We start from the raw sequence: 9,632 nt of genomic DNA, 5'->3' as shown, positions 1-9,632 counted from the left end.
ATGATCATAACTTTTTAAGAAAATGTGTGAACTTGAAAAGCTATGGTTATTTTGTGACTTTTAAATTTTTGTCAGTGCGTTGAAAACTGGCTGGTGCTATGTACAGGCAACTGAAAAAATAGTAAAACAAATATGTATTTAGTACACTAATTTAACATATTAGAGTATTGAAGGGTATCTGGGTGGCTCAGTCAGTTGAGTGTCCAACTCTTGATTTCGGTTCAAGTCATGATCCCAGGGTCATGGGATTGAGCTCTGCTTTGGGCTCCATGCTGAGCATGGAGTCTGCTTAAGATTCTCTCTCTCCCCCACTTGTACTCTTTCTAAAATAAAAAAAAATAATAATAATAATAAAAAACATAGAGAGTTTAAGTGTATTATTTCTTTGTAAAATCTTGCCAAGAATAGTTTGAAGAGCGCTTGCCTTCTTCCTATCATATAACTTACAATATGGAGTAAGTATCTTTTCTATGCCTTGGTGAATTGTCATACTTCTTTTGGAGTTTGCATCAGCTTCCAAAATTTTTTCCTTTGTACTTTCAATGTTGTGAAATATCTGTGAAAGTCCCTTTAATATTGATCTTCCCCAAGGACATCATCATCTTTTTCATCACTTTCCTCATTTTCATCAATGACATCATATTCCCTAGGTTCTGCACATTCAGTTTTCCATGGCGGTGGTGTAGACATTAGCTTTTTCTAATATAATTCCATTTAAGTCTCACTCAAATTTTGCTTCCAACAATAACATTTTCATTACTTTTCTGCACTTTCATCTTTGTTGGACAATTCCCTTTTTTAATTACTTTCTTTTTGTGAGTGGTCTTGTAGGTTTATTCCTGAGACTCAGGGAGACTACATGACTACTCTCTTTCCTATCTGAGCATGAACCGAATAACACAAGCACAGTGACCAATATTCCACAGACCTTTGGAAAAAGTGACATTATTGGTCATTGATCATTATGCACCTGTTATTTACATGGCGATTTGTGGATTTCAGAGCTGGCAGTGAAGATTTTATTATGTACACTTATTCAAAGTTAATGCCCCATAGTACTTGGAATTTGAACTGTGTTGTTGGGATATTGGTACTTAACTAAGCTATAGTGACTAAAATTTGTACATATTGGAGCCATGCAAGTAAAGACTGTTTGTTCATATCACTTCCACTTGATGATGGAATGCTGCTGCATTCATATCCCATATGTATAGCTGCTGCATTCATATCCCATATGTATAACTTTCTGGATCAGATAATACCTAGTTCTTATGAACAGTTCAGTCTGCAGAATTTTAGACTCCCAGCCAGGGCCAAATGGCAAGCCAAAATCTGTTTCTTAAAAGTTTAAGAGTTATTTGCAAAAGATTCACAGTTTTATTCAAAACTCTACAGCTCTGAGATACTGAGACTTGCCAGAGGCTGTCTACAAATCCCTAAAATCTTTCTATTTGCTTTCTTTTCTGCAACTGCACTGGCTGGCATTGTTTCCATATGCTCATAATCTTAGTTCTGAATTTCATGCTTTTATATCTAGAGAGAAGGGTCAGCTTTCTAAAGATGCTCCCTGCCTCCCATTTTTTCAACTATAATGTCTATGACATAGTGGTATTTATAAAATAAAAATCTGACCATGTAACTCCCTGATTAAAATCTGTCAATGTTTTCTTAGAATTTCAGGACAAAACCAAAACTCCTTAGCATAGAAGGTTGCTCATGATATGGTATCCATTTAATGTTCAGCCCCATCTCTTAGACTCAATGATGCATTCGTTCTAAACACTTGTGGGTTTCTAAACTCTGACTTTCTTACTCCTGTTCTTTCCACATGGTGCTGTCACTGCTTAAGCCTCCTGCTTTATCTGGAAAACTATTAGTTATTCAACACAATCCCAATAATGTATCTTTGGGCATGCCTTCTATGGCTCACCTAGTTAGAATAATGTCTGTCTTCTAATTTTTGAAAGGTTTATAACATCACGTTGGGCCTTATTCCTATTTTTTTTTGTGTCTTCCACATCTTTTCCATAGCAGGAAATATATTTAGTTTTTGTCCCCCAAGGCTTAGTACAACAAAGCTCACATTATTTTGTGAATCTCCTTTCCTTTTGTCTTCTGTGACAGTATTCTCTCTAGTGTTCTCTTGTCTTTAGTAACTGTTATTCATACTTCTAAATTTCTGGATCTTCTCTTGTGTTGCTCATTGTATTGGTTTGCTCAAGTCCAGTCACAGATCTATTTTTGTTGGTTTATACATTTTTCCTTCTCATGATTGTGTTGTTTAATATGATTATCTCATTTAATCCTCATGACTTTAAATACTATCTTTGAATTGGTAGTTTTCAAATCCGTATCTTCACTATAAATGCTTTCAAATATCCTAGGTGACATTCACAACTGCTTATTTTATATCTTTATTTTAATGTTCCAAAATACTCATGATAAACAAAAACCCCACATCATATTTCTCCTCTTAGTCTTTTAAGTAATAACATCATCATTAATTTAATTTTTAGAGTCATTCATGCTTAATTTTTTTTAAATTTATATAAATAAATTTCATTCACAACAAAAAATTGAATATATACTATTTTCTATGCAGTGTGCCAAATTATAGGAATAAAAAGTTAGAAAACAAAAAATACCTACCCTGAAGGAGTGAGAAGAGGGGTGGCAAAATGCTATAATGGAGAAATGTTTCTCTGTGAAAGTAATACCCAATATTATTGGGGGGTAAGTGGTCATTGGCATCTTGAGGAAAGAGATACAACTTTAGTCTCACAAGTGGTAAAACAGTATATGCAAAAACAAGAACTTGTATAAAAATATTTACATGGTCTGAACCCCCAAGACCTTTTCAACTGCACTTCTGAAACATCAGTAATAATTTATTATCTGTTTTCTATGAGGACCACAGGTCTTCTGCACCAGCCATCATCATCTTAACTCTTAACTTTTGGCTTTGCACCCTTCTCCTCTATCCTAAATATTTATAGCAATAACTCAAAAAAAGTATTATACCATTTAATTGCATAAAAATAACTATTAGCTCCTATTTTCTGCAAGATAAATACAAATCTTGTACCAGAAATGGAACTTTTTATCTACCCCACCATACCCTTTTCTTCTCTTATATCCCCGCTAAAAATTATTGAAAAAAACAAAACATCCAAGGCTTCATTGGGAAGTGCATGGACTTTGGAGTAAACAAAACCTCCTAATGAGTAACCAGTAAACCGTATGACCTTGGAGATGCACACCTAGATTTTTGCAGTCTCTCTCTCTTTCTCTCTAACATATTCACTCTCCTTATAATTGCTTTTCCCCCACTCTGGGATGTTTCTAGTCTTCTTTAGGGGAATTTTTATTTACCCCTTAAGATTAATTGCATATATATGAATATGTCAGTACATTCACTCACCAAAATATGATTGAATTTTTCTCACTTCCTTGAGACAGTTAACTATGCTTTCTTCCATACAGTATTTTACTATAAGCATCGTGGCTCTTATAACATTGTCTTACAATTGTGTGTTCTTATCATGTTTTATACAGTATTTTAGCTCTTTGGGGCAGAATATTTCTCCTACAGTAATGGCTGACTTATTGTTTATATTCAATAAATATTTCTTGACAAAGAACATAAAGATTTGGCCTAAACTACTTTTATAAATCAACATTTTTCTGTAAAGATTTAAATGTTTTAAACATATAGCATCCAACTTTATAAAAGTAAAATATGCTTTACAAAATATGCCAAGGAAGAATATGCCTTAAGAGGATGGGCTAACAACCAAGCTAGAGAGTACTATCTAAAATATTTAACCACTTCTGATATACATCTTTTTTTTTTCTTTTCTAATTGACATAATGGAAAATGATATATGAGGCACATTAAATTTAGCAAAACAAACAAACAAACAGACAGACAAAATGATGCTCTAGAGCGAAGAGTTTTCCAATTTGCCCTAGGTTATAATGGAGATAGTAGGTTGGGAGGTGGAATGATTCCTCATTCCCACAGGGAGCTAGAGTGGTCAGGAGATTCCATAAATTCTACCTGTCACTTCGAATTGTAGGTGAAAAGTGGAAGCCTGGTTATGGATAGAGCAAGTCCTTACTCCACAACGTTCTCTTCTTCCCCAGGGGTAGATCCATCATAATTTGTTTCATAGGCACACTTGGAGGAGTACTATGAAATTTCTGGTACATTACATACTCACAGTTACTGTCTACTCACACATACCATGGACTTTCCCTTGCACTTGGTTGTATCAAGGACAAATTCTTTAGATGGTCTGAATTCTTATCTGTAACATTTTTCCTGTCAGCAATCTTCACAAGCTGCTTCAACTGAGAAAGATGAGCAAGGATCTCAATGTGAGAACAATCACAGAGACATTTTCCTTGAAGACGTCCAATTTCTAATGTTTCTCTTGACATCTTAGGTCATTTCTCTGAAGAACCATCAATCTGCACAAGTGCAGATTTCCGTGCCTACAATACTGATTTAACTGGGGCAGAGTCATTGCCTATGTTAGATAGTGCTTTTTTTTATCTTAATTTTAAATTCTATATATTACTTATTACTTCAATCAAGTTTCTTAGAATAATATACTCTGACAGTTATCTTCCGAGAAACAGGAGCACTGAATTAAGTTGTACTCTATTATGCATCAACCAGCTCAGAAATAAGTCAAGGAACCAATTAACATCTTATCAGATTTGATTGTAAATAGAACATTACATTCACATAGGAGGAGCCATTCATTCTTAAGTTTAGTAACCTTTTTTTTGGCTTTATGTGAGGTCATTTATAGCTACAAAGGTAGCTCTATGAATAATTGTGTAGTGGAATATCCATTTTAGCTGAATGGACTCATCAATTTAAGCGGGAAACTGATTTGACTGACATTTTCAGTAACCATTTGTTTTTGGACAAGCTGATTAAATTAATAAAAATTCTATGGCCATATTCTATGAATGTGAATTATAAGAAAGAATGCAATTATTAAGAGAGAGCAACACATTTATTTCTATGAGCAATAATATATTTCAATACATTTTTATTCATTTTTACTAGCAATAAACGTTCTTAATCAGATTGTAAAGAGGATATTGAATTAGTCAATTATAGAGTAGTGAAAGGCTACAAATGAATGAAAAGAATAGCAAAGCTATCCTGATTATTTGAAAATAGACAAAAATTGCATTGTCTTCCACAATGTGTAATTTCTTGTGTCATTAATTCATTCTATTTCTTTTAACCATTGCCTAATTCAAAAATATTTCATGAACTCCCTGTGCTTGCTAGTACTCTGTTGTTCATTATAGAGCATGAAGTTACTAATAAGAAATATAAATCTATTCAGAAGAATTTCTATTTTGAAGATATACAAATGGTAATACAGTTATGTCCTACCAGCAAAGATATCTTTGCATTGGGAATTAGGAGATGACCTTTCTTTACCACAATTCTAGATCCTTCCTTTTTCAAAGCTTCAAAGACACAAGGATAAAAATGTGCTAATTATTCCTGAGAGTCATAAACATACGTTCTTGGTATAGCAATCCAGTACTAATATGTATCAAGATCTAGGACCACTTGATATAAACCATAGCATGAGCACAGACAAGGATGTTGCTTATTTCTTATTCTTCATATTTTCCTCTTCTCCTGTAGAGGAATTGAACACAGTCTAAATGGGCACAGGAATGTAAGATGTTTCTCTGTGTGTTTGTATTTGTGTGTATGTGTGTGTGCGTGCATGTGTGTGTGTGCAAGAGAGAGACAGACAGACAGACAACATCTTTTAACACAGTTATCCTTTGTGTGAGTGTGCTAATGTGTCATAATACAAGGACCTTGAGTTGATTCATAATGCAGTTAACCACAGTATTGATAAGCAAATTTCTTCTTAAGTAGACTTCCTTCTTAATTCTTCTTACTTGTGTTCTCTTCTTCCTTGAATATCATGGACCATTTTATGCTTACCACTTGTGGAACTCAATATACTGTATAATTTTTAAAAATTAAATATATATAAAAGTTATTAGCTCTGTTTGTTAAAAAATGTTTGAGTAATATGCCTAGGTCTTAGGCACTTAAGATACCACCAACTTGCATTCTAGACATGTGAGGTTTATTTCTAGCACTGAGTTAAATTTAGTAATTGTTGTTTCCTGGGGTGTTGGTGCAAAATCTCTATGTAGTTCCATTCTCTGGTAAATTTGTTTGAGGTGTGATTAAGCCGTGAGGAATATTCTTGTGCTTTAAAATAAGACATAAGAACTAAAGTTAAATAAGATTTTTCTCGACTTATTTCCTAATATTCACATTTCCAGTTGGCAATTTAGTGTTTAAAAAGGAAAAAGAAGATACACCATTATCTGACTGTACAGTCTCATTGGGGAAAGAACCCAAAAGAGAATAACAAAACAAAACATTTCAAAATAATATCCCACTGTAAAACACCACCCAGACAAACCAGAAACAACACTTTCATTGTGGGCCTCAGGCCTACTACTAGAGAACAGTCCTCAGACCTTGATCCAAGTGAGAATTCTTTTTCTGTGGATGGAGAGAAGGGAGAGGAAGACTTGCATTCTTCCTTGAGATTAGAAGACTTCACATAATCTCTACATGAAATTTCTGTCATTGTACTTGAAGATCTGCACTTAGGACAAAAGCATAGCTTTCCCTTGGAAGAAGGGATCACCTCCTCCGAATACGTATGCCCACACCTTCATAACACCACATTTCTTATTCTTGGCACTGGTTCCTTTGTTTCAAATAGGATCAAAGAGACAGGCAGCTCAACATCTCAAGAATGTATATGATTGTCTTTTAGATGTTACCCTGAAAACATCTGAAGCTTATCAGGACATTAGTAAAATTAAGTACACTCCAAGGACACATTAAATATTTGACCAAAAATGTATACTATGGTCCAACTCCCTTCTCAAATTATGCATAGTTATAGCCAGATTTGCCAGATGTTGCAATGTGAATCTTAAAATAAATTGGTCTATAATATGCAGTTTTAGTAAAATAAAATATGCAAAATTTGTCCTCATTATCTGAAATTTCTATAATATCAAGACTTGTCTTTTAGAGAAAATGAATTCCCTGAGTTAAATATATATGTGTGTGTATGTATGAATGTATGTATGTATGTATATGTTCCTTTTTGCTTATTTCTTTTTTCTGCTTGTCCTGGCTACATTCCTTATTGAATGAATGATTCTGAAGTCACTTTTTGAGGCACATATTTTTGACCCCCAAAACTATCAAAGACATTATAAGAGGGGAAAAATATAGGCCAATAAGCTGCATGAACATTAATGCTAAACTCCTAAGCAAATATTGCCACTCCAAGTCAAGAATATAAAATTGACTTAACATTAGATAATGAAGATAATTTACTGAATTAACAAAAGTCACATTAATAGTTTAACAAATTTATAGTAAAATATTAGCAAAAGAGGTATAAGAGAGGAATTTTCTTAACATATTGACAGCAATGACAAGAGAAAAACAAATACCACAACAAACACCTTGAGTTAAAGAATTTTCTTCTGAAATTAAGCTTTTCTTCTGAGTGCAAATTTCTGCTGTCATCACATGTATTCAACATTTAATCATCATTTTTACCTACTATAATAAGGTAACATGAGTAAGTAAATGGTATACATGTTGGAAAGGAAGAAATAAATACATCATTGTTCATAATTACATGTTTTTTATATGGAGAAAACCCAAAAGAGAACACAGACTATTATAGCTTATAAGTGAATTAGCAATTTTCCTAGAAATCAATAATTTTATATATATACAAACATATAGAATATGAAATTCATAAAAATATACAACTCAAAATATCACAGAGTTTAAGAACAAAACTAAGAAGAGGTTTTATATATTTATATGTACAAGTATAAATCACTATTAGAGGCTAATTCAAAGTGAACCCAAATACTTGAAGGATTATGGCATGGTTTTGAACTGAAAGGTTAGAGACTATGATTGTGTCAATTCTGCCCCAATTTTTTGAATATGTAATGCAATTCTATTCAATATTTTAACAGATGTATGTTGTGTGTGTGTGTGTGTGTGTGTGTGTGTGTGTGTGTGTGTAAACCAATGGTGTAAACCAACTCTTTTTTTTTTTTTAGTGTTTATTTTTGAGAAAGAGAGGGAGAGAGAGGGAGAGAGAGAGGGAGAGGAAGAGAGTGAGCGGGGTAGGGGCAGAGAGAGAGGGAGACAGAACCTGAAGCAAGCTCCAGGCTCTGAATTGTTAGCACAGATCCTGACGTGGGGCTCAAACCCAGAAACCTTGAGATCATGATCTGAGCTGAAGTCAGATGCCTAACTGACTGAGCCACCCAGGTGCCCCTGATAGGGTTATTCATAAATTTATGTGGCAATGCAAAGGTCAAAGACTAGCCAAGACAATCTTGGAGAAGGAAAAATTTGGAGGACTTACATTACCAGATATCAAGACTTAGAATAAGTTACATGGATTTTAATAGTGTACTATTTCATTTTATCTCCATCTTGAGGTTATTATGTATACCTATATTCCCTAGAATTTAAACTGTAAATCTTCAATCACTTCCCACCTTCAAATAATATATGTCATTATGCCTAATATTGGACACTTAAACCTCATGCTTCCAGTTCTGCCCTCTCACTTTTTTGTTCTGTTGTTGCCATACATTTCACTATTATGTATGCTATAAATACCACAATGTTTGTTGGTATTTTAATTTTATACACTAATTTTAGAGTAATTAAAATAAGAGATAAGTTTTTAAAATATTTTCCTTTATTTTTACTATGTGCAGAGAATTCAATTTCCTTTTTGTAGATCTAAGCTTCTGTGTGGTATCATGTTTCTTTTGACTGAAGAACTTTCTTTAAGATTTATTTTAGGACATGGCTATTGGAAATGTGTTCTCTTAGGTGTTTTTGTATAAAAAAAAAACCCTTCATTTCAACATCTTGATTCTTGAAATATATTTTTGGTGACAATTTCTAATTTTAAAGATGTTACCCTGTGGTCTTCTGGCTTCACCTTGTGAACATTGAGGTTTGCTGTGGTTTCCCAGCATCAGAAGACTTTCTTCTAGTGATAATAGCTTTGGGTGGGGACTCGTCCCTCCCATGAATTGATGCCTCCATCCATCCTGCAGAATCCCATCGCTAAGGGAAGCTTTCTCTAGTTTCTTGCCTGAAACAACCTCTTTCATGAGCTTGGGCTGTGAGAGGCCTGTGAAAGTCTTATTTCATGAATATAAACTCTTCCTATTGTGGCTATGGCTTTCAGAGTTTCCATATTCTCATTCTAACTCATACTTAGCAAGTAGCAGTTTGAAAAAAAAAGGCTGTATTTTTTTCACCCTCTTATAAAATTTTTGGCATGGAGCTCCTTAGGTGTCCGACTCTTGATTTTGGCTCAAGTCATGTCAGGATTGTGAGATGGAGCCCTGCATCAGGCTTTGCCCTGAGAGTGTGGAGCTTGCTTAAGATTCTCTTTCCTTCTCCCTCTGCCCTCTCCTCTGCTCCTGCTCTCTCTTAAAAAAAAATGTTCTGGCATGATTTCCTCTTGTGCACAGCCACAAGTCAGCCA

The sequence above is a fragment of the Leopardus geoffroyi genome, chromosome B1, assembly GCF_018350155.1.
Source record: "Leopardus geoffroyi isolate Oge1 chromosome B1, O.geoffroyi_Oge1_pat1.0, whole genome shotgun sequence".
Taxonomy (NCBI): domain Eukaryota; kingdom Metazoa; phylum Chordata; class Mammalia; order Carnivora; family Felidae; genus Leopardus; species Leopardus geoffroyi.
Note: the sequence above shows the minus strand (reverse complement) of the source record.